Source organism: Varanus komodoensis, unplaced genomic scaffold, assembly GCF_004798865.1.
Source record: "Varanus komodoensis strain SLA01 unplaced genomic scaffold, ASM479886v1 scaffold25, whole genome shotgun sequence".
Taxonomy (NCBI): Eukaryota; Metazoa; Chordata; class Lepidosauria; order Squamata; family Varanidae; genus Varanus; species Varanus komodoensis.
The window spans coordinates 2733194-2739193 of record NW_025335661.1 but is presented as its reverse complement, the minus strand read 5'-3'; the positions used below and the strand labels follow the sequence as shown (position 1 = coordinate 2739193).

The 6000-nt window shown below is 45.4% G+C and overlaps 1 protein-coding gene across 3 annotated transcripts in view; it reads left to right on the top strand.

The window, feature by feature from the left end:
• The first annotated feature begins 974 nt into the window (after window positions 1-974).
• The window catches only part of PIK3CB (phosphatidylinositol-4,5-bisphosphate 3-kinase catalytic subunit beta), an 80674-nt gene continuing 75648 nt past the window's right edge, over window positions 975-6000 (top strand). The window contains exon 1 of one of the 3 annotated variants that reach the window (XM_044433060.1): window positions 975-1113. The gene's annotated coding sequence lies outside the window, so the exon portion shown is untranslated. Of the gene's footprint in view, window positions 1114-1616; window positions 1960-6000 lie in introns of those variants that run through there. The other 2 variants (XM_044433062.1, XM_044433059.1) reach the window with 2 other exon arrangements.

The window sequence follows — 6000 nt, the reverse complement described above, 5'->3', positions numbered from 1 at the left end:
TCAAATAGAACAGGCAGCAGGGTACTTTATTCCATTTGTAAAGTATGCTTACTGTGCCAGGATCTGTCTAAATATACATCACACATTTAAACAGGGGCCAGCTACGTCCTCCAATTTGGCGAAACTCAGCAGGCTGCTAGTTCCACAAATCGGGGGCCACCACCAAGAACTCCATGTCTAGAGCAGTCATTCCCGAACCGGGCCATTTACCATTTAGGCTGAAAAAAATCCCACACATCCATTCCTAAGAGTAAGCCTCACTGAACTTAGTGGGATTTATTCCTAAGGAGACGTGGCTTGGCGTGCGCCCTTAGACGGACAAGCCCGCGGGTGAAGAGGCTTCCTTCGCATGCAAAAGCGGTTCGAAACATCCTGAAGGTAGCGGGGCCGAGCTGGCGCAAACACGCTGCAGCTCGGCATCAGCACAGGAGGGAAGGCGATCCGCGCTGTGAGAGTCACGCCGAACCCTCGAGGGCTGGCTACTCGCCCGGCGCCGCTCCGCCCCAACGTGTCGCCTTCCCTCTCGCCGCTCCGTGCTACGACCCCCAAAACTGCCGCGATCGTTCGTCCCTGGGGCCGGGAAAGCTCTCTGCTGTCAGGGCAGAGGCGCCCCCATCGCCGCGCGCCCCTCTCTCCGGTGGCGCAGCGGCCGCTCGCCGAATCGCGGTGCGCCTTGCAGTGGAGTCTCCCCGCTTTGCGGCGGCTCGTACCAACCGGGAGAGGCGCCTCGCTCCTTCGGCCAAACCCAGCAAGGGGAAAGAGGAAAACGAAAGTATTATTGCAGGGACCTTTTATCTTAATTGGTCCTCCTGTCACGCGCTCCCAAGGGATTGGCTGGGCGCGCTGGAGGGCGGGGAGCACTGGAGGGAGGGAAGCTGTTGCCTAGGTGACACTCTTCCCCTCCCTCCATGCCCCCCACGCGTTCGGGAGGGAAAGTCCTCTCAGACCAGGCGGGCGCGCAGCCGGCGTAGACGCGACCGGGGCCCCGGCAGGTAGCGCGCCAGCTCCGCGCTCCAGGGGCTCGGAGCGCAGCAGGGAAGCCGCCGCGCCGCCGGAGAAGGAGCCCGGGGCGGCTCAGGGACAGAAGGCGCCGCCGCCGCCCTGCCCGGGCAGGTGAGTGCGTGAGACCCGGATGCGCGCTGGCCGGGAGGGGGACCCGCTGGCGCGGCCGGCGGCGGGGAGGGAGGGCGAGGGCGGCCTGCCTGCCCGGGCGCCGGGCGCCGTCACCGTGGCGGAGCAGCGCTGGCCGGCTGCGGGTTCGGCGGCGGGGGAGCCGCTGCCCGGGCGCCGCGCAGCCGCTCAGGCGCTGCGGCGCACACGGGCGCGCGCCCGGCTCTCGCCAGCCCTGCTCTTGCGGGCTTTCTGCTGTGCCGACTGGCTCGGTCCCGCACGATCTCATGCGCTGCGCTGCCCAAGTGCCCGGAGGAGTGCGGCCACGGCTCGGCGGCGAGGCCACCCGAAGCAGAGGCCTCGCCGCCCCCTTTCTCCTTCACCTTCCCCGAAAGGCAGTGGAGGACGTGGCGCGTTTCTGGCAGAGGCTGGTCTTTCTTTCCGTGTGTCCCCCCTCCAACCGCCCCTTTGCCTTTGATCAGAGGGGAGGTTGTAAAAAAAGGAAGGCGTTTATCTGATTTTTCTTGAGCGCAGCAACAAGAAGCATCGCAATCCTGGCTTGCTCAACAGGCACCCGGGCCAGACGGCTGCAGTCTTCCTTAAGTGGTCATGTGCAGTTTAGTCAGCCCTTGCTCTTTATCAGCTGGGATGAGTGAGAGGGCTGTGAAGAGAGGGCTGTGGGATGCCGCCTAAATCAATGACAAGAGCTAGAGCTGTGAATGTTGACAAAAGAGATATTATCAACAATTTTGTCATTCTCTCTTGCACTCAAATGCTGTGCAAATGCTAATTTTGCCTGGCTTCAACACGTCTCAGCGATGCTTGATCCCTGCTGCTCCCATTTTACAGGTTAGCAACTGAGAGTGAGCATTTGTTTTGTTTAAGGATCTGTTACATTGGATTGCTCTTCTGTTTTTTTTTTTTTTAGAAGCATTCTGTATTGACTTATTGGGTAACCAGATTACTCTTGCCAAAATCCATTCTCAATTGGCTGATTCCAGTTATTTCTTTCCTACTTTCATTTGGTTTAGCAAGGGGTGACAGGAAGTCCCTGGTTGATTTTAAGCATCCAGACTCATTTTATATGGTGAATCAATATTGCCAGAACTTCACTAGACTGAAAATGTGCATTTTGTGTCCTTTTCTGGAGTTGAATGTTCATTCACAGTGTGTAAATTTTTCTGGGATCATTACTATGTTGAACTGTACAAATAAACTTGCCATCTGGCCCTTCCTGTTGATTGTCACACAGGGTCTCTCTTCCTATTTCTGGCCCATTTCGGGCTCTAAAATAAGGAAGAGGAAGTAACTTGGATCAACAGTATTCTCTCTTTAGACGTCTTCCTAAGAGCTCCTTTTGGTATGAGCTTTCATAATAACAGCTTCAAATAAATTAGGTCTGTTTTTCAAAGTTTTCATATGCTGTCAATGCCTTTTGTATCTTTCTGGAGTATCTGTAGTGTTTGCTGCATTGGTGGTGATTCTGATTACTGTTCAATAGACCCATATAGCTGCTAGCAAAGTCATTTTTATGGTAGCTACACTGAAATGTAAGTGTGAAGGCAGAGTATTGCTGGTGACTACTTATTTTGATTGATACATTTTTCACCCATCAGGGGCTGCATTCCCCAGGGCTAATCTGTCCCAGGAAGCTGCATTCCCTGAAGCCAGAGAGGTGGGAAGGAGCCAAAGGCAAATATGGGTGCTTTTCTTAATTCTCCCCGCCCCCTTTCCTTCCCTCTCCTAGTAGGTGCTGTTGCAGAAAGCTTTTGGAATTTGGCCAAGGGCTGCAGATTCTTACTCTAGTTTAAAAGCAAGTCAGCAGCAAACATGGCTACATTGTAACCAGCTGTGTGAATTGCATTAAACATATATTTCTGCAGAAGAACTTCAAAAAATGATGGATTTCTGTCCCTGACCAATCCTTTTCAACTGGTAAACACTTGCTGTGAAGTGGTAAAGAAAAAGAGTTCTCTTTCTCTCTATAGCTTAACAGAGGTTAGCAAAGCTTTGACTATGAACAAACTGGTATAATACTAGCAGGCAATTGCCAGCTCTACTGGAGAGCGTCTGCCCAGTGGAATAGGAGATAAACATAAATGTGTCATAAAGAACAAACGTATCATAAAGAATAATAGTAGTTCTTCCTGAATGTGGCATCTGTGTACACATTGTTGCTTGGAAAGTCGGTTTATCTCAGGGATTGAATCTTGTGACTGAAGATGAGAAATTTCACAGCTCCCCAAAATCAGAACTATATGTAGATAAAATCAGAACTATATGTAGATACATTTGTATGAATCTAGAAGACATCTCTGCCAAAGATTTCAGGAAGGTAGCCATGTTAGTCTATTGTAGTGCAATCATGGAGAACCATACTTGGGATCTTTAAAAGATTAAGAAGACAATCCCTTGCATGTTTAGACAGAAAAAAGTACTACAGTTGTTTGCATTTCCTGGTCAGGATAGCTGGTTGAAGATTGTTCAACCTGCAGCAGTTTTTTGCCTAAATGTTTAGAGGATTCCACTCTATCTATCTATCTATCTATCTATCTAGATTATGGTCTACTAGAACAGACAGAACCATATACAAGCTCTATTGGATCAGAATCCAGTTTGCAGATGGTGTGGTTATTCTTGGTTGGCAGATTTTATTTATTTATTTATTTATTTATTTATTTAATTTATTTAGAGTACTTCTATGCTGCCCCATTCACCGAGGCCTCGGGGCGGCTCACAATCATAAATAAATAACATAATATAAAACAATATAATTTAGCAGTATAACAGTAAAATTTAAGTCACCCTGGCCAAAGAATAAAATAAATAAATATTAACAATTAAAATAATGTTTGACTAAACATTATATTAGATTATATGCACTCACATACCACACGTGCATACAAAGTATCAAAAAAGAAAAAAAAAGAAATTTTGGACTGACAGGGAGATAGAGAAGCAGAAAAGGGGGTAGAAAATGTGCTCAGCTGGAGTGGAAAAATCATGGCATGTGGGATGTTTGTACCTGGAAATCTGATGTGTGCAGACCAAAGGAAGGGGAATTTTATTCCACAATGATAGAATAGGTAATGCAAGTTATCTGTTTTTAAATGCAGAAGATCAGTAAACAAATTAATGTAATTATCCACACATTCAATAAATTCTATTGAAATGATAAAGACTGTCTACCAGTCTTCCCCAGCTCAGTGCCCTTCAGATGTTTTGGAATTCAACTCCCAACAGCTCTAGCTAGTATGGCACTTGTTGAAAATCCTTGGAGTTCTAGTCCAAATGTGTGGCGGGCACCAGAATAGGAAAACCTGTTGTAACTCTTACTGATTGCACTGTTTGCAATTGGTTCACTGTGCAAAGTGTCCAAAATATTTTTAATAGAAATCAATCGTGCTGGCTCTATGTAGCATCAAAGCAATCTTAATGAAAAGAAATTGTGTTGAAAGCAGTTGAACTGGCATGCCTGCAAACTTTGAGTTTATTTGGATTGTTCAGCTTTGGAGGTTCTAAGCAGGTTACAATACCTGTATTATATTGTTTTATATTTCAATAAAAATCAGAATAACATTAGATAAGTGTTAAAATGTCTTGTTTCTACCTCTTTAAATCTATTCTTCCTTGCCTCTTCCTGTGCCTGTGAGTTTGAGTGTCCTTTCCCATTACATCAATATAGTGGATTACCAAATGGGTTACCCCATTCCAGGCATGGGAAGAAGGTAGTACATGAAAGAGCAATTGGAGAAAACATTTACCAGGGCAGCAGATTTTTAAAAACAAAACAGGATTGCTTAATGGGCCAAATTTAGCTTTAAAACAAGCTAAACCTGTTATGCATATGGTATGTGTTAGAATGGAAAAAGGCAGGATTTCTATATGAAAGAGACTGAGGTTGTTGATTGGGTTGCTGTTTGCATCTTTTGAAACATGCGATAATTTCATCTTCTGTTTAAACTAATTAATTTACTCCCAGACTTTTCAGAGTTTCTCCCTTTTCTACCGTACTAAGTGAAATTTGGAGTAAGGGATAGAATCTCAGATTACATGGAAGTAGCTTATTTTTCAGAGTGATTCTTGGAAGGTCAGGGTTGCCCTCAAGGAAAGAGCAGTCTTAGCAGTCTCACCATTGAACTACATTAGTGCTAAATCAGGGTTTAGTAGCAATGGTAATTTCAATTGGAGGTGTGATAAAAATATATTGCTTTAAAATTAGTTAAATGTGAATTTGAGAACAAGTAAGAGAGGCAATCATAGCAACAAGTACTATTGAGCAGTGGCAGAGAATGCCTGCAGTTTAGTTTTGTTCTGTAACAATCATATGCACATCTGCACCAAACTTGTATTGGTGCAGGTGTGCATATGATTATTGAATGACTTCTGTAGAACAATGCAAGTCTGTAGATAGCAGGATGACTTCACCCTGGATAGCTATAGAATTCCTGCTGCTGTTCTTCTGCATTGTCATGTTGCCCAGTGTGGGTGGAAGAGAAACAAACTGAGCTGCAGCATATGTCACAGAAAAGTTAAGACACTGGAGGACCTTTTATGAAGAGGCATTCAAGGCAGTATGGGAAGAAGAAGATGAACAGTTATGCTGGTCTGTTTTTTTAATAAATTCTAGTAGGTTGTGAGAAAGAAAATTCTGTTGGTATTCTGCAAACAAAACAAACAAGGCAAATTTACTTTTAATATAAAAGGCATTCTACAGATGAGTGAAATCTTTTTGTTTGAATCTTCTTGAATCCTTCAAGTTGTTATCAGTGCTTATCTGTAGAATTGCAAAAAATTTTCTTCTTTCAAGCAACAAATTTCATGCGATCCACATCACAAGCTACCTTTCAAAATTTGGGGAGTTAAAGGCCTGCTGTGTGTCTTATTAGC